Consider the following 26348-nt stretch of genomic DNA (forward strand, 5'->3'; position numbering starts at 1 on the left):
GAGAGTGAGCAGCAAAGCATGCTGGAGGAATCTACAAGGTGGAGGATAAGGTGAGCAGTGAAGTTATCAGTCTGGCAGTAAATGTACAGTGTAGGTTTGAGTTTATCAGTGAATCGACCAATCCGACTGCTATCCAGAGTTCATGATGATACTGAACCAGGTGTATCCTCACTTAATTTATTTTGTGTGCTTCATTGCTATGAATGCCAATGCAAAGCACAGTTTCAATCTGCAGTTGGATCGGTTCGCCTCCCCTCTCTACTGCACCATCTCTCTCCCCCGATCCTCAGCCAGCAGAGTTAATAATGATGATAATTAATTATAAAATACAACATACTTTCAACGTGCTTCAGGTTAAAATATAAGCAGTTACATATCTGCATGACATTTGCGGTTCATTGATTGCAGGGGTGTCAAACTCATTTTAGTTCAGGGGCCACATACAGTCCAATTGGATCTCAAGTGGGCTGGACCAGTGAAATTAAACCATAATCTATTGATTATTCTGGTGATTAATCGAGTAATCAGATAAGAAATATTGTGTGTTCTGCATTTTTTTTTATTTAAGAACAATGGTAATATACAAAATAGAAAATAAGACAGGTCTATTAAATGAACAACTATAAATTACTAAAGTAAAAATACTCAGTAAAGTAACTTTACTTTTTACTGTAGATTTACTTTTACTGGTATTACTTTACTTTTTACTTTTTTTCGTAATCAAATTACTTAAATTATTCTAGGAATTGTTTCAACCCTAAAATTAACATCTTCTCTGTAATTTTCACACTTTGCAAAGTCATCCCGCGGGCCAGACTGGACCCTCTGGCGGGCTGGTTTTGGCCCGTGGGCCATACATTTGACACCCCTGTTCTAAACCATGCTGCTATGGACTGTAAGTAGCATGACAGCTGTATGGAAGCTGCCAGAGCAGTTTTACCAGATACATACCTGCTCCAACACATGATTGTGGTAAATCATTATAAGCTAAAAAGAGGACCAAGAGCAGAGCCCTGAGGTTTTCCTGTTCTAGTCTGTAGAACAGATAACTTCTCATTAATAGTAACACGCTGTTCTTGGTTGGTTGGAAAAAGATTTAAACCACTGTAATGCTTTGTTGGGGAAATTGAATTTGGAGTTTATGAATGAGGATATCATGATTTAAAGTATCAAAAACTTTTCTAGGTCCAGAAAGACTGCCCCAACTACTTCACCTTTATCAAATGATAATTTGAGCTGTTCTATAAAAAAACAGTTAGCAGTCTCTGTGGAACAACTCACACAGAAGACGGACTGTAGGGGATGCAGATAATTGTTTGATTCAACATAATAGAGCAACTGATGTGTTTCAGCAGCGGAACGTTTTGCCCGTCTGATTATGTTTACTTGCTCTGATTTTGTTGATTAAGTCCTCTTTCTTTGCTCTTTGTGCTTCTACCATGGATAAGCAGACTACATAGTTAAATTGTTTATTTTTTGTCTGTCTTTATGATCGCAAGTCTGCTTAGGGTCTTTTATTTTGAAAATCAACCGGATTCTCCCCTGTTTTCCATGCCTGACTTCCTACCCGTTCGACCAGCTCTGTACCAATTGACGCACCATCCGTCAAAAATAGACTCGCTGCGTATTCTCTGCAGAGCGGAGCGCTGAGCCGCTTCTGGTGTAAATTACAGCACTGACTAGAATGGCAGTGTATCTGTCTGCGTGCTGTGGCGCAGCCGCGCCTGGTGTAAATTAGGGGTAAGGCAGAGACAGAACAATGCAGCTCTTGCAGGCTGGTGGTGAGGTGAGCGGAGTCATGGCTTGACCTGTGTTCAGCTTGTTTCTTTGGTAACTTAAAATCCAAACATCCGATGGTTAAAATCCTTTATCCGGTTAAAAGATACTGCTAATACTACCAGGGTCTTAAACGTATATTGTTATAAGCAGCTTAAAAAACAGATAAAAGTTAGTTTTATGGGACACCGACACATGCACAGTCCACCATCTTGTCTCAAACAATCCTACAACCTGTGGCCTGTAGCGGAGGAAGTACAAGTGATATCCTTCCTGTTATGTTGTTTTTGTCGTTAGCACCGCTGTGCTTCACACTGTAATATTTCCCCATTGATAGTCTGAAATTCTCAAACACTGGTTTCATACTACATCCTGATAAAATTCACACAGTGTTGTGGCGTACTAAATATGTTGGTAAGAAGTTTAAAGTGCAGTCAGAACTGATAAAATGCGAATCACAGCAGGACAGTTATCACAGTAAACACCCCAGTTACCTCCAATGACAACTTATCCAGTGAGCCAATTAATCACCTGAAGACGTTGACGAAGTTGTCAATGCCTCACTTAAAGTTTTGCTGTCCATTGAGGGTTAAGTTACACCGTTCATGTGATGGCTGTAGGCATGCTAGCATGTTAGCTGCAGTGGCTAGGGGGATTTCAGGCTATGAGAACTGTATTCTGAGTCTGTTAGACGTGCTGCCTGCACCAGCTGATCACAGCGAGTTTAACCACATTTGTAACTGCTTTCAGTTTACTGTGACTTATTCAGTCTGCTCTGTGACTGAACAAGCTGCTGCTAGCTCTAAGACCACTCTCTCTCTTTCTGTTTTTCTCTGTACCCTGTGATACACTTTCACCCAGATGCGCTTCAAGGTATTGAAATTTAACAAAACATTGATTTAACATTAACCGGTACACTGTGCTACTGACAAGATTGGGTTGGTACCATTAACGTACCGAGTTCAGTAATCAACCGTTCCCACCAAGATGTCAGGTGATGAACGAAAGATAGAACAAAAAATCTACCCACATTTGGTGCTAGGCTGGTGTTAAATTCGGACCTCGTTCAATAATCAGTAATGGGGATATGTGAACCAAGTGGGTAAAGGCAAAAAATACAACATATAGAACAGTTTGGTAAGTTCAGAAAAACATGACATTATTTTCCTGTAATCCAGACTTTAAAATCAGGAACAGACTACACTGAGGCCGTATCATGATATCCAAAATCTAAGCCCATATTTAGTCTAATATCACAATATTGATAAAATATTTATCAATCTACTGTTCCAAAGGTGAAGAATGAATTTTCATGCTCAAAATAATTTTGGGGGTGAACTTGGATACAACAGTGCATGTAAGCATGTCAGTTACCTGGTTTCTTGAGTGCATATTAACATCCAGACTGCTGTAACAAATGCTACAACACATCAGCTAAAAGGGTTTCCTCTTGTTCCAGTTCTGCTTGAATACAATAAAAGTAGATTTACAAAGGACATTCAGTATTAAATATTTTTATCAACCAAAAGTTATGGATTTGGACAAGCCAAGAAGTTCTTTGTGGAGTATCCCCAGGGATGCTTCTCCCGTGGTATCTACACATCTCCTCATTTGAGGTTTCTCTACACTTTGAGCCAAATTACAGTCCTGTGCTGTTCTGCTGCTGCAGCAAGACAGGCTCTCTGTGCATCCTCGTCTCTCTGTACGTCTTTAGTTCACTCAGAGGCACAGAGATAAACTCACTTTCTCCACTGAGACAAACACTTACAAACACTTCCTGTTCAATGGAGAATATCAAACAGAACACAAATGGATGGTAATGACTATGCTCAAGAATAATTTATTGGGATGAACAAACACCCTGATGTACACTTATCAGCTACAACTGAAGCACAAATGTCACTAAAAAGAAGTCACACTCTTTCCTCTGCCCTTTGTCTGTACAGATTACACAACCATGGAATTAAATGGGGGAGGAGTTTAGTCAGCAATCAACTATCTAAAGCAGAAGTCAATTTGTCAATTTGTCTCTCAGCCAGTGTCCCCTTACAAGGTTAGAAGATATATCAAGGACTACAGCTAGGGAATATGGCTTTTAAATAATAAATGTTACAATACAAAATCAAAAATTGATTAATTCATTCAATTTCAAGGCAGAATCAGTGATTCTCAGGGTATTTTTTTCTCTCCATCCTTTCCTGTTTGTGCCGTTCAGCATGTGTCTGAAGACAGAAACAGCACTTCACACATGGCACAGCTTTGCTTAAGGCCCCAGCACATGATCAGCGGTAAAAACGCTTTGCACTGGTTGTCCCATTGTTTTCCCATGGAAAACTGCTTGGTCGGGCGACACCGCTCTCTCCCTCGGCATGCCGCACTGCTCGGATCTGCCGCTGAGCTCAAAGTTCAAATTATTTTTATCAGCTGATCTGTATAGGGCATGGGTTTGAATGTCATTACTCTCTTCTTCTGGGGTGCAGGGATTGTAGATGGGTAGGGATTCTGCTGTTTAGAAAGTGCACCAACATCATGGTTTGGTCAGTAACCAGGATGTTCACAATCAAAAGAATGGATTACACGTTGAATATTCAGTTTAAACTGAGTTCAGGATGTCTAAACCATGGAAAAGTTCAGGAAAACATGGAAGCTGCTAAAACTCGCAGAGAAGAACTTAGTCAGCAGGAAAGGGTGTGATATTTTGAGAAACTAAGTTTAATAAGACCCGTACAAGCTGACTCCTCTTTATATCCTGACATGGAGAACTACCTGTTTTTTTTTTTGCCGAGCCCACAGACAGCTGAAGACCTTAAATGTTACAAAGGTTTAGAAACCTATAGCCAGATGGTGGGTGGATGCTGAGAGAGGTTCATTATTAGCTCATCAAATGTATTGCAGCCAAGAGGTGATCAACTGAACTTTACATTTTGACATTTAACTAAATATGTAAGACTTTTAGGATTTCAGTCTGCAGGTGCAACTTTTTGGATCAAAATGTTGATCTATCATAAACATGTACAGTCAAAACAACCCCATTCAACCAATTTACTGACAAAATCTGACGAAATACTGATGAAAAACAAGTTGAATATTTTTATACACTTATCTTTGATCGGCCAAAATTGAAATTTTAAGCAACAATTGCTGCCATCAAATGTAACTTGTGGGAAGTTGTGCAAATGACTTTCAGAAAACTTCCACTTATGAAGTTGTGAATACCACAAGAGAAGAGTTCGCATTAACTTTTCTCATGAACAGGTAAATGTGACCCCATTTGAGGGCAGCAAATAACCAGGAACGGCTGGAACTTCAAATGTGTTGTTTACAGTCAGTACCTCCAACATGGCCGACCTAAGGATTGATGAAGTGCCATAAAAAACAGTCTATGAAGCAACATGATTCATCTCTTTACTGCCTTGTAACATAAAGCAGTCATCAGTTTTTTTTCTATAGTAAGTCAATATGCATGTGACACTGATGTGAATATGACTATTGAATCAATAGCGAATATTAATCTAGGTTCAAATCGTGGTGAATGAGGGTCCATGGGACAAAAATACTCTGCAGGGTCTGGCACACACAGGCACCAACCTACACTCTCATCTCAGAGATAAATATAGAACTTTTTCCATGTGGTGACAAAGTCACTTTGCGGGACACACACGCGCGCGCGCACACACACACACGCACACACACACACACACACACACACACACACACACACACACACAGGGTGGCCATGCAGCAAAAAGCTGCAGTGAGGCTTGGTTCTGTGATCTGGCCACAGCTCTCCTGGACATGTTCAACAGTCACAGTGACTACAGAATGAAATATGAATGGGGAGGAGGCAGAGTTCACACGAGGTCAGAACACATGCATACACAGTTAGACAGATCTGTGGCTAAGAATAGCTGAATGGATAAGCTACTATTTTTTTTTCAACTCATTAGTGGTGCAGGGAGAGATGTACATGTTCCCTGGTGATTATTCCTGATGATTCTGGTGACCTCAGATCTTTTGAAACCATCCCTGCCTGGTATAAAACTGTGATCTGTATCTGGATATCATCTGATCAGGAAAAATACTTCAGTCCAGGTGGTCACCCAACTCTACCTCTTCACGCTATCTTACACTGTCCTACAAAAGCTAATTTGTTTTTTGAAAGACAGTGTTCTGAGTGGTGTCGGCATTATGTTAAAATTTTCCATACGGCCCATCAATCGGCGATTGGTGATATCTTCATCACCTCCCCCCACCTCCACCTGTTGTGCTGTCCAGCTGTCCACCATCCAGCTCATCAACTGGTGATTGGCAATATCTTCATCCCCTCCTCCCACCTCCTTCCATCTTCTTGAGTCTCAGCTGGGAGATGTGTCCAAGCAGTGCATTTACTATGTTATGTATGCTGCACACCTTCACACATCTCCCACCTGAGACTTGAGAAGATGGAAGGAGGTGGGAGGAGGGGATGAAGATATTGCCAATCACCAGTTGATGAGCTGGATGGTGGACAGCTGGAAAATCACATCGCTTGTGCCAAACCCTTGCATAATGGTTACCATGTTCAACATCTTAGATTATCTAGCATTTGCGGTTTAGCATTAAACAAAACAGAGCCAAGGCTGTCTTTAGTTTTGCAGGGTATCAGAGTTTATACTCTCTGTCTTTTCAATTGCTCTCAATGTACTTAGAACAAACAAATAACAACAACAACTAATCTTAACAAATAAAAGAAACAAATAGACAGGACAAGATGCAGTACAAGTACAATATTGCCACTACTGCCACACAGATTTTTTTTAAATGTACACATGCACCTGTAACACACACACAGATACACACACACACACACACACACACACACACACACACACTCAGTATATGATAGTCATCATCTTTTTGATTATCCATTTCCATCACGTCCTTGCAGTCTCAGCTGCAATAAGGCAAGCCAATAGAATAATTATTGACCCTTCCCATGTTCATCCCTCAGAGTACCAGCTCCTGCCCTCTGCCAGGAGGTCCAGGGTCCACTGAAGCAAGTTAAATAGATTTAAGAATTAATCTGTCCCTGAGTCAATAAAACGTAGCTGCAGTTAGGACTGAGTGATATCTTACTGCAAATGGTTTGCAGATGTGCAATTGTGATGTGATTTACAATCATTTCAATGAAGGACATATTAAAAGGATAGTTCCCCCAACAATGATTCACTCAAAATCATTCAGTTCAATCAGTCTTTATCTACTCAACACATGTTGGGTTTATTTTGTTAGTCCACAAAACACAGCTGGAGTTTTACTTTACAAGAAAATAGTGTTGCAGAATCTCTCAAACAATGGAAGTGAATGGTGAGCAGTTTTAAAATAACAAAAAAACAAAACGACCCCAAATATAAACATATACTGCCTCTATACTGCTCGTCTGGTGTAATCCAAGCAGGTTCACATGCACACATACACAGTCTGAACTGGGTGTGTGTGGTGTGATGGTGTGCAAACGGCATGTTGGGACATAGGAGACTTGGATTACACCAGACGAGCAGTATGGAGGCATTTTATTTATTTATTTATTTTTTATTTTTTATGTTGTTTTATCTATTTGAAAACTGGTCGCCATTCACTTCCATCTTTTGGGCAATTCAGCAACGCTGTTTTCCTGTGAAACTCCAGCACTGTTTTGTGGACTAACAAAATAAATCCAATCTTCAATCAGAATGAGGGTGAGTAGATAATGACTGAATTTTAGGTGAACTATCCCTTTAAGGTGACTATGGGATTTTTGCAGGGACCTGGACTAAGCAGACATGTTTTTGTTCAGTCTGTAGAGTTTGACATCTCTGCAGCACAACAATATTTAATTTACAATATTAGTCTTTTGTATATTTCTTGTATTTCTGTATTAATAATGTACTTCCTGTTATTTGGAGATTTCAGTTGGCCTGTTGCAGTTTATGATCCTCAGCAACAGGGTCCTCTTGTGTTTGTATTTTTATTGCTGATTCGTCTGGTGTTTTTAGAGCCTTGTATGTATATTTGTATATGTATGTGTGTTGTTTTTTATGGCTGGAGCATAAAAAGCCCAAGACAAATTTCCCACCATTTGAGACAATAAAGTTAATCTTGAATCTTGATCTTGATCTAGAATAACCCCCTGATGGTTTGTTACCATAGTCTTTCTGGCTTGTGCACACCAGTTTAGCTTTTGAGCAAGAACGTGGCCTTCTGGACCTAAGTGTAAAGAGTGACAAAGTCCACAAATAGAGGAAGTTAGGATAGGTGGGTGGACGGGTCAAACACAGTACTTCACTCAGGAGATTGCTGTTTGTGTCCTGTGTGAAACTAAGGGCCTGACTTACAATGATCCCAAATAAAGAGTGCTAAATTTCATGTGCATTCTAACTTATTGCACGTTTGGTTGGTGTGCATTTTGCGGGTGATCAGCTAAGACAGAAATAGGGCGAAAAGCAAGATGACTGCAAAATGAAATTTGATCCCATGGACATGTAAGTGGAAGAGGGAAATAAACATATTGTTGAGCTACAGGAAAAAAAAGTCAAGAACAGCAGATGAAATTAAGAGAAGACGATAAGATAGAGGCGATATAAGATATAAGGCTTCTTCAACTTCGTCTTCAAAAAAATAAAAAATAAATGAAGAAAATGATAATAATAAACAATAATACACTAAGAGTCAACCTGACTTATTAAAGTGTCTGTTTACTCAATGACTTAACTTGCACTTTAGAACAAGAGCAGACATGTGCACCATAGTACACATGAAACATTTTAGCTGAGTGACAAAGTCTCGGAAAAATTTGGCAAAAACTAGAATTACTGCCTTCTTGTTTGTTAGTCTCTGCCAACCAATCAAGTTGTAGTTTACATCAATGTCTATCCAGACTTCTATAAAATATGTAGTGAAGACAAGGAAGATTGAATTTAATAAAATGTATTAAGCGTACTTTTTGCCAAAACGGGAATCATCATTATAGTGGCACGTCTGATTCCACTGAATAATTTCCAGTGTAAAACATGCTGTCTCCTAGTATGTGAAAAAAGGTGTATACACAGACACACCAACTTTCATCTTCCTGCTGAGGACTGAAAGGAGTTTCTGGACACCTTTGATTCTTCGCTTTCATTGGCTTTTTACTGAGACAGAGAAGAATGGAAGAAGTTCACCACACATTGTCTGCTGGGTTCCTTCTTTGAACATTACCAGTTTGTCAAAGACAGGTAACCAAACAGACCTGACCGACTGCTGGACCTTCTAAACATTGAAGGCACCAGAAACAGGCTCACAAGCCTGTCAGTGACCGGGACTGAACACAGCTTTAGAATCTGACTGAAGCCAGCGTAATGACTAATACTGTTCTGTGGTGACAGCACTCAAACTCATATACATCACCACTCGTATACGTCTGAGCTGAAACTGTGGTGGGATCAGACTATGATCTCTTAGCATGTTAACTTCAGCAGAATTCTCTGCAACACAATACTCGGTCAATCCTAGATGGCGGCGTGCACAGACACAGCAGCCCCTCCGAACATTGATAATTTTTGTATCAATGTTTGTGGTAAGTCTGTCCCACCTGTCTGACCTATGATCGTAAAACACTTCTGGACTTATGGAACAGCAAAGAAACCTCCGGAAAAATCAACAAACCACTGCTATCAACAGCACTGTTGGTGGAGCTGTGCAGCCTTAGCCTACTATGTAGACAAGGCCTGACCACCACCATGATGCCCCTTCCATCACAGCTGCCCATGAGAGGAGGCGCTGCATGTGGTGTGAGAGGAAGCAGAAACAAGGCAGGTGGTCGGGAGTCCATGCTAGGCTAAAGGCTAACCTGAGCCGACCAGGACTCCTGTCAGTCTTATTGGCCAACGTCCACTCCCTGGACAGTAAACTGGGCTACCGGATACTCCAAATAACGACCCAGCCAGAAACCCTGTGTTCACTCTGTTTGCCCTCCTGCCATCAGGCAGAAGGTTCCACAGCATCAGGACCAAGAAGAAAGGGGAAGAAAGAGCTTCTTCCCCCAAGCTGTCAGACATCTGAACACCCTGCTTCCACACATCACATTAGCTCCTCTCCCAACACACCTCACCCCCTCTTCAAAATCAACCCCCTACTCTCCCCACATCTTATGCCACCCCCCACCCTTCCTTCCATGTCACGATAACTCTGCACTACCACATTTTATAGTGGACAATCATCACCTCTGTCAATCATCAGTGATGCGCCCTATATTTATACTGTGTATAATAAACAACAAGGTCACTTGTGATGCTATAGTTATATTTATGTAGTTTTTAACAATTCATATACGTAAACATTTCCACCTATTTTTCATTATTTATTAGTTGCTGGTATACTGTTGTTTATATTCCTATTTATATTCAATAATTATCATCAACTACTCATTCATTCTACTACACAGTAGGGTTGTCACAAGAACCGATACTTCCGATACCAATTCGATACCAACACGAAAAAAATAATTCGATACTTGCTTTTTTCTGGTACCGTCAGAACCGAATATACTACTTCTCCCTCGGCGAGCCGTGTCGATTCTTGGCGGAACTGACGGGGGCATTATACGCGTGTGAGCAGCACGGCGCAGTCAGTGGCGCTGAAGAATAAAACCTGCCGTCTTAGAAAAAAATTGCTTCAGCAAGTGAGAGTGGTACAACGCGTCGGCTCGTCGACAAGACAGATACTAAGAGTCGCGCGTGGAAATTTTTTGCATTCGAGGCGGATGAATACGGAGCAATTCTAGACTAAAACAAGCCGACATGCAAACAGTGCCAGAAAACAGAAGTTTTCAAACGAAAGGAGGAAGCACATCAAACCTGGCCAAACACCTCAAAGACAGGCACCCCAACTTGTTTAGAGAATTCAAAGTGAGTGAGTTTCCATTTACTATCACTGTTGTCACTGTCACGTTATACGTTAACCCAAATATGCCTGCTATGTTCCGTCATTTTGGCATGAGAGTCAGCTGAAGTCCAGCCATGCAGGCTTCTACTCTCTCGCTCAGTCGTTCCCTCATGTAGATGACGTTTAACGTAATGTAACGATACGGTCTGCGTCATTATACGTAAGGTGTCATGATGAGATACTGTCTGACAGTCTCTTATGTTATTTAAACTAAAAGTTTTTTTTTTTTTCCTTTACAGTATCAGTGTGAGCCAGACCAGGAGAAGCAGGTGGAAAGTCACACACTTACACAGCCAAAAATCACTGAAGCTTTTGGAAGGCACAGAAAATATGACTCGAATTCAACTGAGGCAAAAAAGCTGAATAGGGCAGTAGCAGAGTTTCTGCATTTGTGTTTTTTTTTTTTTTTTTTTAATCGTATCGAATTAGTATCAGGAATCGTGAAAATTCACAGGTATTGGTATCGACTACTGAAATTCTGGTATCGTGACAACCCTACTACACAGTAGTTCACAGTAGTTCAGAGTTCTGTTTGTAACTGTCTTGTTATCTTTTATATTTTATATGTGTGCTTTTTTATATTGTTATAACTCTATGTCTTGTTAGCACCTTGGGCTGTAAGAAACACAATTCCCCTCCTATATACTATACTGTGGAAATTATAAAAATAAAACAACTTGAACTAGAACTTGAACATAGACATAATTTTTATAGTATTTTAATCTTAGCTAAAATGTCATGTCAATGTCAAATTAATAGATCCCAGCTAACACAATCACAGTTACTGTGTCTGCTGTAAATGACTGGACAGGATGGGACGGGGACATCAGCTGCCATTGATTGATTGGGGCAAAATAACAACCATTCCCTAAAAGAAGGATGTCAGGCTGAATGAATGAAGTGAAACAAAGTGACATTTTCAGTCTGATTATTAAAATATCAGGGTGCAGACTTAAGCACTGTGTGAAAAGATGTGCTATAAAATGTTTCCTCATTTACTGAATTACATCAAACACTTTGAATCACATTAATTCAACATGAAGCTCTTCCCTTCACTGTGATAAAAGTGGTGGATACACAGAGGGACAGCCTGCAGAAATCCCTGTCAGGACTGGGGAACAGAAACATTCATTCATTCTCAAACACACATAGCAAATGTGCTGATAGAAAAGGGTCCGAGCTCAATTATCTCCAGAATAATAGCTGGTGGCTCCCAAAGTTTCTAAGTACAGATGGTCATTGGACAGAACTATCAATCAAACATGGAAATGTGTTTGACTTGGACAGAGGTGAGTCAGGAAGATAATCATACTGAAAGTCACAAGTCATGTAACTGGACTGTGAACAACACAAATACTGATTGGTGGGTGTTGACAGACTTGCGCCAGTGAGCACGTTTACAACTGTCGACATCCTTAGAAAGCAAACGTTAAGTTTGGACAAAATATTTAAATATCGAAGGAAGACAGTGAATAAATCATGAGGCTGTCACCTACACTGCTCCTTGCCTCCTGTCAGCTGAGCGCCTGTACCTTTGTTAAATCTGCACCTTTTTTTACCCACAAACACTGACGACAAAACCAGCAGAGAGCGAAAGCAGAAAATCCCTGCTCACACAGAGGGGAAGTCTTAATACACTGCTGGGATGATTTGTATCATGAGTAACAGAGGGTGGAGAAAAAAAATCCATCTATTTACCCATCCAGCCATCTATTTGTTGTGAGCCAAAGCAATAGGAGCTGACAGAGGCAATCTGAATGCATTTGTGTTTAATGATTACAGAGCTGCAACAGATGACAGTGCACCATTTCTCATGTTTCCTCAGCATTGGGTAACAACTAATGATTCACACTGAGCAATACACACTGAGGACAGGGATCAGCCCAGGCCATTTCTCTCCTGCCTCAGCTAAAAGGTGACTTAAGTCCTTAGTGTGCTTCAGATGAAGTGCTTGTCAGATCATCTAAAAGCATCTCAGACTCCATTACCAATGGTGGAATTGGAAATTCTAAAACAGACAAACTGACACACACACCCACTTCATGACACGCGCTTGAGCAGCGCTGCTCACACAGTGTGTGTCTGCTCTAACCTGTTAATATGGGTGCCAAAATAAAAAACAGCACACATGCTGCTCAAGCATGTGTGAGTCATCCATGAGTTACTGGCTGCAGTTGCGTTTCGAGACACAGCTGATGATAATGTGATCCTTCCTCTGTCCAAAACTCTGCTATTACAGACAGTTTGTAGTTAACTTGACCAGCTGGCTTTGCTATGAGCTGACTGGCTGGAGAAATAGGCAGTGTTCTTTACTGTACATTCTAAAACCATTCGCTGGCAATTTGGCTGCTGGAGTTTCACAGGAAAACAGTGTTGCAGAATCTCTCAAACAGTTGAAGTGAATGGTGACCAGTTTTCAAATAGAAAAAAACATAAAATACCTCCATGCTCCTCGACTGATGTAATCCAAGTCTCAGGTATAAATGACATGTTTAAATTCACCTTGGCATGCTGGGGCTTTGGGAGACTTAAGCACTATGGATGTATTTTATGTTTTTTTTATTTATTTATTTATTTTTTCTTGTTTTTTTACATTTGAAAACTGGTCACGATTCACTTAAACTGTTGAGAGACTCTACAATGCTGTTTTCCTGTGAAACTTCAGCAGTGTTTTATTATTTAATGTTTATTTGTACAGGCACAGGTATGTAGCATAAATCAATGCCACACACCATAGCATTTATAGCCTAGGCTAATTAGCAATGTCCGTCCCTTGCTGGGCCTTTAAGATACAAAAGAACACAAAGTAACATCGCAAAATACAAACAGTAAGAAAAGACAGACAGAAAACAAGACATAAACAATGGTGCTATAATATAGCACCATGGAAAAAGAAGCACCAAATTATTCATGACTACATGACTGATTCCTCTTCAAAAATTGTTTCAGTTTGAGGTTTAAGTGTTTAAATCAGGATCAAATTTCAGTTCTGTAGGTAAAGAATCCCAAATGTTAATTCCACTCACAGAAAAAGCTGTTTGTCCAAATGAAGATTTACATAAGAGAATCTTACAGTTCTCATTGGATGTTCCACGTGTTACTGAGCCTGTGGAACCACGATGTCACTGAGCACCTGAAGAGCCTGATTATGTAGGTATTTATAGATGAGTTTGAGATTGGCAAGATTAATGAAATTATCAAAACATAACATATTTAGTTTTTCAAGTTTCAAGTTTTTCTTCCTGTCCAACATTTTAATTGCTCAATTGTATATCATCATAAGAGGCTTGGTTATTGTAGATGCTGCTTGTGACCAAGAGGATACACAGTAACATAGATGTGAAAAAATCAGAGCACGCATCAAACAGTTTGCAGCAGGAAATGGGAAACAGTCTCTGATGACTCTCAAAGTATGTAAGTTTGCTTTTGCAACCCTGTTCACCATCTTAACATTTTAGGTGGGAATCTAATGAGGCCGAGGTATTTTACCTCTGAGACCTATTCAATATGTTGTCCATTAATATTTTGATTAAACTAGCTTCTGTTGATGACTGAGCCCAGGAAGAAAAGGAAACTGAAACTGTTTTCTTAACATCAAGAGTGAGATGTGATTTTCAAACCAGGAGCAGTTTTACCAGATACGTGGATGATTGCATCGTCCCCATACGTCTGAAAACCTGCTGCAACACATGACTGTGGTAATGTATAAGCAAATAAGAAGAAGACCAAGAACAGAACCCTGAGGTTTCCCTCTTTTTGGTCTTTGAAAGAGAAGACTTCTCATTATTGGGTTAAAGGATACTGCTAAAATGACCAGGGTTTGAAACGTCTATCATTAAAAGTAGCTTAAAAAACAGTGTTTTATTGGAACATCTCTGACTGTCAATCGCAGACGTTGACACATTTGTTGACTACAAAACCAAACCCAACCTTCAACTGGCTGAGTGAGTAGATGATTGAATTTTCATGTTCAGTAAAAATTCAACCACTTCATTTTCCTGTTGACAAGCCCTGTTGTCCAGGACCCAGGTGAACCCAGGACACATGGAGTCAAGTATGAGCCATAGGGAGGTTTGGTCAGTATCATGCTGTGGTTAAACAGGTCTCCATTAACTGGAAGAAAGTTTGTTTTCAGGTCCACCTCGATCAGGTGACAGCCGGTTCACACTACATGCTTGAGCAGTGTGTGGCATTACCTGTTGTCTGTATCTGTAGAATATGTCACAAACCTGAAAAAAAAAAATCAGGTGAAGGGAAGCATTTTTCTTTTTCTTTCTCTTTTCTCTCCCTTCCTCCTTCTGTCTCTAAACAAGGGGGAAATCACCGATTGTCTTGTTTTTACAGCTCTTTTCTTCACTTCAAAACTCTTCTGAAAACTCCATGTAGACAGATAGAGCTTTCAACAGCCTTTGTGCAAGCCCCACAAAATTATTCAATTTTTGTAGTTCTTCTTTCCACAAGACTGACTAATTTGTGTTATATGACCCTGCAATATCAAACTTAGTTTTTCCACTTATTTTATGAGCAGTTATGCATAGCTGGCTATAGCAGGCATTTTGATGCCCCACGCAAGATTAAGTTTTTGTGCCTCCTCAACATGACCACCACAACACTACCTCATCAGGACTGCCTCATGAACACCCACTCATTCTACAGTAAAAATATGAACAACAAACTTGAGTCACCACAAGGGTTTCAAGACAAAAATGTTTAGTTCTATTATAAATTAAAGTTACTTCTCAAACAAACGAATCATGTACCAAAGAATTAATACATTGTTGTCACAGCACAGTGAGGTTTCAGCCAATCAAAGCACAGGAGGTTTTTATAAAAGCCAGTCACAACACTTTTTTTTTTTTTTTAACAGCAAATCACAGCACAGGTGGTTAAGAGCCCCTGCGCTGTGACTGCCTGTTGTAAAAATCCCCTGTGATGTGATCGGCTGTTTTGAAAACAACTGCCCTGTGATTGGCTGTTGTCAGCGACCGGCTATTTTAAAACTCCCTTGTGCTGTGATTTGTTGTTGTAAAAACTACCTATGCTGTGATTGGCTATTGTAAAATCCCCCTCTGTTGTGACTGGTTGTGGTAAAACTTCCTAGTTCTGTGATTGGCTGTTGTAAAATCCCAGTGTTCTAACTGGCTACTGTAAAACTCTCCTGTGCTGTAATTGGTTGTTGTAAAAACACCTGTGTTATGACCTGCTGTTGTAAAATCCCCCTATGTTCTGATTGGCTATTGTAAAACCCTCCTGTGCTATGATTGGTTGTTGACTCCACCATATAGAGGGATTTTACACCAGCCAATCACAGCACATGCTGCTTTTACAACGGCAAATCAGAAAACAGTGGAGTCTAACCACAGCCAATCACAGAGGGTTTTACAATAGCCAGCCACAACACAGTAGTGTGTTGTAACAGCCAATAATACCACAGGTAATTTTTTTACAACAGCCAATCACACCACATTTTTAGAAACAGCCAATCACAACAGAGGGGAATTTTATGATAGCCAATCACAGCACAGGGGAATTTACAAGGGCCAATCACAACACAGGGGTACGTTACAATAGTCAAGCACAGCAATGATGGTTTGTACAACACCCAATCACAGTACAGGTGGTTTTTGCAACAACCAATCACAGCATAGGATGGTTATACAACAGTCAATCACAGCATGGGTGGTTTTCACAACAGCTAATCACAACACAGGCTGATTTTACAACAGCCAATCACAAAACAGGGGGATTTTACCACAGCCAAACACGACACTGGTGTTTTTTTTTTTTTTTTGTTTGTTTGTTTTGTTTTTGGGCGGCATGGTGGTGCAGTGGTTAGCACTGTGGCCTCACAGCAAGAAGTTCCTGAGTTCATCCCCCAGCTCCCCGGCTGGGGCAGGGCCTTTCTGTGCTTTCTCTCCGGATTCTCTGGCTTCCTCCCACAGTCCAAAGACATGCATGCTAAGTTAATTGGTGACTCTAAATTGCCCGTAGGTGTGAATGTGAGTGTGAGTGGTTGTCTGTCTATGTGTCAGCCCTGTGATGAACTGGTGACTTGTCCAGGGTGAACCCCGCCTCTCGCCCAAAGCCAGCTGGGATAGGCTCCAGCAGCCCGCGACCCTTATGGACTAAGCGGTTACAGAAAATGAATGAATGAATGAATGTTTCGTTTTTTACAATGGCTAGTCACGCCACTGGGGTGTTTTACAACAGCCAATCATAACACAGGGGGAATCTTACAACAGCAAGAATGGGGTTGTTTACCAGCCAATCACAAGACAGTTGGGTTTTACAGCAGCCAATCACAGCAGCATCCATCTGAAGTTGATGCCCCAGGCAAATCTCTTCATAATATAAACTTACTTCTTGCAGCTGCTTCAGCTACTTCTCCACTTGCGGCAGTGACTCACTCAAACCACAAGGTATCCAATTCACTGTGACTTCACACAGAATACAAATACTCAGTCAGATTCAGTCTCTGCTTTTAACTCATCCTATATTCAGAAGCAGCTGGTTAGGGTGAGACCAACTCCAGGTTAGGGGTACTGACTGGAGAACTGAAACATGTTTTAGATGTTGGGGAAAACTGGAGCAGACCCATACCAGCTCGGGGAGAACATGCAAACCAAACAGAATGGTAATGTCTGAACATGGATGCAGGCTCGCAATCTTGAGGCAAAAGTGTTGACCACTTCACTGCTCTGCCAAACAGCTGACAACCCCCACCAGTGCACACTGGAGGTCACAGGTTGATGAAGCAAACCCTGACTACACCCCAAATCTCCATGAAAATCTGAAACTGAAACAGCACAACATGGCCCCAGTCAGTAAGAATGTGCTTGACTTGAGTTTTGAACCCAACTCAAATTTTTTTTACTTTTGAAATAAACTTTAAAAAGTTTTGCCAACCTCAAATCTTTACTTGAAATGATTTACTTCCCTTCTTTAGAATACTATGATCTTACATGTTCTCATAGTATAACATGAATTGGAGTGTGTTTGTGTGATTATGGTAAATTACACAACAATAATAATTATATAATTATGATAATATAGTTATCAATAACAACAATACTAATAGTAATAGATCATTATATATTAGATGGGGACTTGTCATGTTTACCATTCTGTGTGTGTCAGAGAGCAGAGACTCAACTCATCTCTATGAAAGAGCCCAGAGGGAAAGACATTTTTAAAAGTAACTGTGTGTCCAGCTCTCAGTACTTTCATGTAAGTCTGTGTGTGAATCTCTGGTTTTAACTGTTTCGCTGCTAAGATACCTTTTTACTCTACTTTCATGTTCACTTTCAGGAGATAGGAGTTGTGTCAGTGATGGTGAAAACCCAACAGTTCCTGTTTTTGCTGCTTCATTGAGAGACCTTTATTGTGAAGAATGTATAGGAAGTTGAATGTGAGACCAGCCCATATCAAGACACACCTAGAAGCAGGTAGAATAAATGCAGACCCCTGCAGTTCCCTGCCAGTGCCTGCCAGAAAAAAACGCTGTGGACACAGGTCCTTAATGGGCTTTTAATGAGGCTTACAATTCAGACAGTTTCACTTAAATGTCCCTCAATATTACAACATTATTCCAACATCACCCCAGCCTGTGGGAGGTGCTACATTAGCAACATGCTAGTGCCAAGTTCCACAAGACAACCAGCAAAATAAGGGAACAACAACAGAAAACATGACAAAACTCACAGCAAGTTGGGTCACAAACAGCTGGCACTCACTGTGCCTGAAACTTTACAGGCAGGCGTTGATTAAACAGGCTAAAGGGCTTGTCATACTGCACTTAGCCCCAAGCTCAGAGAGTTGTTAGCTCCAGGCCAAGAGTTCTCTTACCATGTTTTAGCTTATCCTCTGAAAATTGACAAAACTCAATCCTAAAAGTTGCCATTGTGAAAGGGGTCTAAAAGGGCTATATGATTAGAAGAATTTAATCAGCCAGCTTAACGCTTAACCCTGGATTAACAATGTGTGTGTGAAAAGGGGCTAAGTTATCCCAGGGTTAACTCTTAGCCCAGGGCTAAAGATAACCACAGACTACGAATATGACATGTGAAAAGCCCCATTGGCACAATCCTGACCCATTCCAAAGTGGGTTAACTCTGACTTTAGCCCTGGATTTGCTGGCCCTGCTCTGGAGCAGGGTTAGCCCCAAATTTGTGGGGTTATCCCCAGAAATCTGACTAAACCCAGGCCTAAAAGGTGCCAGTGGGAAATGGGGCTAAAAGATCAAAGACTGGCTAGTCATTAATCTTTTCAGTTCTGTTGCTGCACCAACAGACATTTAACCCAGAGCTGGTAGAAATGCAGTATGAATCATGTAGCCCCGTGCTTAGCTTAATCCTGGCTTAACAATGTGTGTGTTTGTGTGTGTGTGTGTGTGTGAAAAGGGGCTAAATTATTCCTGGGTTAACTCTTCACCCAGGTTTAAGGATAGGCCTTAGGAAGTGCTTCTCTCTTTATTAAAGTAACACCTGCGATGGACAACAGCATAACAACTGACCAATCCACCACCTGACCACAAGGTGTCAGCCCTGGAAAGTAAACTATACAGAAAACAGTGCTCTTCATGGCAGCAGCCTGAATAATATAGACTTTAGAGGATGAGAGCTCAAACCAACATGAGGCATGTTAGACACAGAAGCCAAGTGATTTGTGGATGTGTTGAGCAGTAGCTCAGTGTTATTCGCAACTGGCTGGAGCTGGGGAACTAGGGGCTTTTCCTGATTGCTCCTACAAGGCTGCAGTGTGTTGGTTTAAGAGCTGTGGGAGGCTGAGCTGTTTGTTGAAGCTGCAAATGATGAGAGATAAAGTCAGCCTGATCACAGAGCACACTGTGGGTTTGCTTGCTCAAACGCTGCCATACACATAGTCAGGACCCACATACTCTTCCTCTCTAACAGAAACACTCATGCAGTAGTTCTGCGGCTGTTTAAAGGAAAAAAAGGAGTCACCAAGACTGAAGCTGAACTGGAGAGCCAGCTGAATGGTGATGAAGGAAAGCCAAGGGCAAAAGGTTTTCTCAGAACAAACAAATACAAGAGCATGGCAGATGGAGAACTGCAAAGGCATTTAGGGCTGTGATTCATACAGACTACAAGAAAAAATTCTTAAAGAACAAAAACTTTCACAAACATGTAAAACCTTACAAATTTTGGAAAAAATACACAGGTTTTTGGGTCAAAATGTGATTTTTTTCCAAGCATTCTAATAACTTTTTCCCACCTCACCTGATGTGGGTTTCTTCATGATGATGTTGCTATCAGGGGTGCCATGGATGACCAGATTCATGGTTTGTATCATAACACAGTTTTTAGTCATGCATTGGATCATTTTTCAGATCAGCAAAAAGAAAAGAAGGGTGTGATTAGGTGTGATTGTTTAATAGACTCCATGTAGGGCTGCGCGGTATACACGGTATGACGGTAGAAATGATATAAATTTGGCCACGGCAGAGATTTGTCCTCTGCCGTCATACTGTCGATGACGTCATCGCACCTGCCTCTGTGTGAAAGTCGCCGTAAGCACAGTAACGGCGAAGGAGGAGGGGCTGGTTAAAAAAAAAAAAAAAACGGTGCTACATCTGTGATTTGGTCGTGGTTCGGATTTAAAAAGTTTGATGTTGAGCAGAAAAATGTCATCTGCAAGATGTGTGGAGTAACTGTGACCGCCAACAAAGCTAACACGAGCAATTTATTTTCCCATTTGAAATCAAAACGTGCTCGAGTATGCAGAGAGCCAGAGCCTGCGCTCGGCTCAAACACCAGCTCAGTCTACGACAGGGGTCCCTATCAGGCAGACCGCGATCCGAGTCCGGACCCAGACGCCGTCCTATACGGACCCGGACGTATAACCAATAAATTATTAAGAGATTTTATTTTTTGACGGGATGCTTCTATTTTAACTGGCGCAACTTTTCTAGTCTTTCCGGCGCTGGTTTATCTGATCAGGAAACACACAGACCAACTGCAGAGAAGCTGTGTGGAGGAGACTGTTGTTAATGACGGAGTTTATTACAACAGAAACTAATGTGATGGTTAATGACATCGACACCAACCAGATGTAATTATAAAATTAAACAACTGTATAAGGAGGCCTATACGTAAAACAGGAGAATCTGTTTCTCTGTGAGAAACCTTCAGAACTTCTCACAGCAGAGTGAACAGGTGAGGGAGGAGAGGAGGGCAGACTGATCACTAATCAATCACTGATACCGTCGTCCTCTCAGACTGATTAAAAAATAAAAATGCCAAAATTGGTGACAAACCAAACCTGGGTGTCCACACAAATAAAGTCTGTGTAAAACACTGCAGAGTGTAACATCGTGCTGTTTACAGACAGTCTGCTGTCTGTAGTTTGACAGAGAGACAGAGAGGGTCCTGTCTAGAAGGGAACCCTAGACCCGCGAAAGATCGCGTGAGTTTGATTATTTTAGTAGAAATAACGGAAACAAATCTCGCGAGAGTTGTGCAAATAAAGAGTTACCGTCTAGACACAACCGAAAAAGGTACGCAGCTCCAAAAATAGAAACTCATGTCGTGGTGTCAATGTTTTTAATGTGGCGGGCTGCCATAAATAAAACACTATTCACTGATCCACAGACAGCCACTGAAACACTGATCACTGACCTGCTGTGATGGAAAAATACTAACATTCTTTACTTAGGTATTTTTTACAGATTTTTACAGGATTACAGAACCTTTTCACTGTTTTTGCCATTTGCCTTATAGAAAACCTCTCTTACTTGAAGTACTGTTTACAATAGCCACTTTATGTTTGTAAGAATTTTTGTACTTCTGAGGTACTGTCCTTACTTCTATTGTTCTTCTGCACAATAAATGCTCAAAAAATTACATTATATCTTTGCTTTTTGTTGTTATTGTTTTTTAAATCAATTTAGTTTTGCTAAGGGACTACAAAACCCATTCAGAAACACTTCTATTATTAAGTTTTACACTGCAACATTTATACAGCGATAAATACCGTTACCGTGAAGGGATTCAGTTTATACCGTGATATGAATTTTGGGTCATACCACCCAGCCCTAGTGTGAGTCAAAGAAAATACTTTTCATTGTTTTTCTGCAGACTGAAATGAATTACAGACAGTCTGCAATGTTATTTTTAGCCACTTTTAACATGGGGGTGATGAAGAAATATCTAGACAATCTCTTAAGTGGCTTCTACTAACAGAAAAATGATCCATGTGTTGATAATCCTCATATATCATGTTTGGGTGCTGACAGAAAGTAAACAGGACGATGTTGCTGCTGCAAGAGGAGGACCCACAGTGAAATAGCCCATAGGAGTTGGTCAGGGCAAGGACATGAAGAAGTTTTTTTTTTTTTTTTTTTGTTCAGTTGTTGTTCGGTGCTTCACTTCCAGCACTCATGTGGAGCAGTTTGTCCAGGTTGTGGAGCTGAAAAGAGCCAAATTGTTGCACCTCTGTCTAAAATACTCCCACACTTTAGATAATCACGGTGAGTCTTGCTCTCTGCAGCTTGTTGTCCAGGTGAATCCATGCTCTGACCAGGCGTTCATAATGATACATCGAGGCATGATGTGCAAATCGACATGTTTTCATAATTGATGACGTCGATTACGTTGATGAATTGCCTCAGCCCTATTATAAGCTTCTGTGTGCATGCATGCATCATAATGTGCTCTGGTAATTAAAAAACAGCACTAAAGCTCTGAATTTAGTCAGTTATTTCACCAGTTTTACAGCACAAACACCCACCAGATAACATTAAATATTACACAAACTTTATTTAAAGATTCTGATTGTGATAAAGAAGGTACTGGATCCTATTAAATATGTGCTGATCCCAGCCTGGGAGCTCCCCAATCCTGTTCTGGCAGGATCCAGCAAAAAAATATGTTCAGAAAGGAGGGCTTTAATTCTGTCATGTTAGATCAGCATGTAACCTTTTGGTCAGTTGTGTGCATTATCACATCACCTATGTGTCCACATGAGGAAAGCAATATTTTCACATGAAAGTAAAAATACAGATTTTTTTTTTTAATGGATTAAAAATATTCCTGCAAATGCAGTGTTTGAGTCACAATTCATGAATTGTTTTATTAAAGGTTCCTAGTTGTTCTAGAAATGTTAATTCTGCAATGAATATATCAAAACATTCCCCCTGTTGTTTTCACAAATCCCTCCCTGGGGGTATTGTACTGTTTCAGACAGGCACAGACAGGGTCTGTAAAGCTGAGCAGAGTTGCAAATTGTGTGATGATCCTCTGTAGGTTCATCAACACAGAGACACCTTTCACATTGTCATTTGACACGCTGTACTGATCACAGCTGCATTAAGTGGGAGCATAGCATGCAGACTCGAGACCAGCGGCGCAGAGACCTGAGCTGAGAGTGAGGAGGAGGCCGCTGCTTATCAGCTGTGGATACAACAGGGACACTGCTGTGCTGTGCTGTGCTGTGCTGTGCAGTAAAACAAACACACCTGCTGGAGAGCACAGCAGCATCCTTCTCTAACCAGCTCTCTGAGAGACAACTAGAGGAGGACGCTGTTCCAAACACACTGGGGTGTGCATGTGTGATTGAGTGTGTTTCTGTCCCCATGGGTTCAGGCAGCTGTGTTAAGACTCGGGTAGAGAGACGTCCCTGGTATTTGTTTGCTTGAAACTGATATGACTATAACTTTCTGTGAAATAATAAATACATTTCAGGCTATTTATTTCATCAATAATCAGCTGTGTTAACTGACACAGGCTAATATCCACACACACAGGAGACAGACGGAGACAGCTGAACTTGACACAAATGTTCACTTGGACTCAACAATGAACTGAGACTTTTGTTTTGAATGCCTGACATCTAAAAGAATTTGAACCACATACATACATCTTAAGTAACATTATTAGATACTACAGCAGTAATGTCATTACTTTTAGTTGTACTTTTATTTGAGATACAGCGTGTTAATATGACTCATTTTTTCACTGTTACAATGGCCCCAACCACTATAACATTTGCCCCTACCAAGGGGGCATTGGTGACACTGTGATTTCTTGCACTAAATGTAATATCATAGTCTTGCTCTTCTCGATGAAAATGTATCAATAGTATTATTAATTAGTGCACTTGTACATATATGTTTCTCATATTAAAAGACAAGTGTATTTCAAGTGGTCTGTGAGTTATGATAGAAAATGTAAAAATTGTTATACCTGCTCCAGGTCCTCCTCATTTCAAAATAATGAGAACTTCCTGAAAGTAGTAACTTAGTATTTCAAAATAATAACTTAGTCATTTTAGGAAAATTTCTCATTATTTTGAGATACTCCCTCAATATTTTGAAATTCAAAGTAATAATAAGTAATTGTCAGTATAATGACTTACATGATCTTATTTTTTTCAGTCATATTAGCAGAACTGGGCTTCCACACAGTACAGATGTTTCACAGAGGATGAGCATGATGCAGATCTATCTCTCTGTTTCTCTGTTAACTCCAGCCAGTAGTTCGTTGACACACTGCAGAATTACAGACAACATCAGGCTTTGTGATCGAAGAAAGTTTTTAATCACATCGACTCTTCTGTTAATATCACACACACATACACATCTCTGTCACTCACCCTGGGCTCGCTCTCTCTCTCTCTCTCTCTCTCTCTCTCTCTCTCTCTCTCTCTCTCTCTCTTGTCCACTCCCAGTCTATGTGATGAAGACTGAAATTGCTTCCAGCAGGATTCCTGAAAAAAATGTCAGCCTGTAATGCTTATGTCTGTAATATTTATGTCATTATGACAGATTGATTATGACAGAGAGAATTATGACTTAAACACTGACTACAATTATGACTAAAACTATATAATATAATCTTATATTGACTAAAGCTCGACTAAAACAGAACAAAAGACTAAAATATGACTAAATGTGAGCTACAAACAATTTTCAGTGAAAAACTAAGACTAAAACTAAATTAAAGATTTAAAAAATACACTGCCTCACTTACTTCCAAGATGCATGAAGCAGAGAAAAAATCTAAAGCGGTCAAAAGCCCAGCAACACTTGTAGTATACAGAATAACATAATTGTTATCTGTTTTGGTTTGTCGCCTTCATCAGGGTCATCCATTGGAATGGCCAACTGATCACACAGCTAACTTCTGGACAATGTTCCATTAAAGGGAACATTTCTAATAACCTACATGTAAATCTTTCTTGAGTAACACAGAGACAAAGAGATGGAGTCAGTGAAAGACTTAGGACAGAGCCCAAAACCTGGAGGCAGTGCCACAGCAGCCCAAAGCCATAACCCCAAGCCACCTCGGGGACTTGACATTTACTCCTACAAGCCCCAGGGCTGTGGGTAAAACCTATTGTTGCCAGCAGTCATTTTCCATCTCCTCCTCTCGAGGCTTATGACTTTAATTGCTTTTGTTTTCTTTTGATGGAGACAGAGGGAGAGCAGAGCTTGCAGCACTAAAATGCTGCTGATCGAAAGTCTGTCTTCCAGCCTCCTCTTACTGACACTGATTACAGAGCCCTTGAGATGGATAAAAAAAACTCTGCTCCTCCTCACTGGGCTTTTAGAGGACACAAAACTGGCAGGAAAAACAAAACCATACAAGTGGCAAATAAAGCCATTAAAGAACAATCAAGACACTGGCTATTTGGACACTACTTGAACAGTTTAAGTAGCTATTAATCACATTTATTGGAAACAAAGATTTCGGTTCAGGTATTACTGGACCTCAGTGCTGCCTTCAACACAGTTGACCATAAGATACTGCTCAACAGACTAGAAAAGTGGGTGGGACTTTCTGTGCTGAATGGGTTTAAATCTTATTTACAATACAGGGATTTCTTTGTGTCACTTGGTAAAACTGAGATAGTTGTTTTTGGCCGTAAAGAACAAAGATCAAAAGTGAGTGCTCACCTTGAATCCATGACACTAAAACCTAAAAATCAAGCCAGAAATCTTGGTGTCTTTCTGGACTCAGACCTAAATTTCAACAATCACGTAAAGACTGTTACTAAATCAACCTACTACCACCTTAAAAACATAGCAAGAATTAAAGGATTTCTGTCTGGGGAAGATACAGAAAAACTTGTTCATGCTTTCATTTTCAGCAGGCTGGACTATTGTAACGGTGTCTTCACAGGTCTGAGTAAAAAATCAATCAGACAACTGCAGCTTGTCCAGAACGCTGCTGCCAGAATCCTCACCAACACCAAGAGAGTGGAGCACATTACACCAGTGCTTAAATCACTGCACTGGCTTCCCATGTGTCAGAGGACAGACTTTAAAATCTTGTTACTTGTCTATAAAGCACTAAATGGTATCTGGCCTAAATATATCTCTGATTTGCTTATACGTTATGAAGCACCAAGACCCTTCAGATCATCTGTAACAGGTTTACTCAGTGTTCCCAGGATTAGAACCAAACAAGGTGAAGCAGCCTTTAGTTTCTATGCTCCCCACCTGTGGAACAAACTTCCAGAACACCTGAGGTCAGCTGAAACCGTCGGCTTATTTAAATCAGGGCTTAAAACATTACTGTTTACTGCAGCCTACCAGTGAAGTGGATACGTTACATATTTTTAGGATAATCTGTAGCTATTGTTTTTATATTTGTCTGCTGTTGCTTTTGTTT

At 40.5% G+C, this 26348-nt stretch overlaps 1 protein-coding gene across 5 annotated transcripts in view; it reads right to left on the reverse strand.

The window, feature by feature from the left end:
* LOC146327339 (RNA-binding protein Musashi homolog 2-like) overlaps window positions 1–26348 on the reverse strand; it is a 386994-nt gene that overhangs the window by 295368 nt on the left and 65278 nt on the right. The gene's annotated exons all lie outside the window — the stretch shown is intronic.

Source organism: Lutjanus erythropterus, chromosome 4 (genome assembly GCF_056507025.1).
Source record: "Lutjanus erythropterus isolate fLutEry1 chromosome 4, fLutEry1.hap2, whole genome shotgun sequence".
Lineage (NCBI taxonomy): Eukaryota > Metazoa > Chordata > Actinopteri > Lutjaniformes > Lutjanidae > Lutjanus > Lutjanus erythropterus.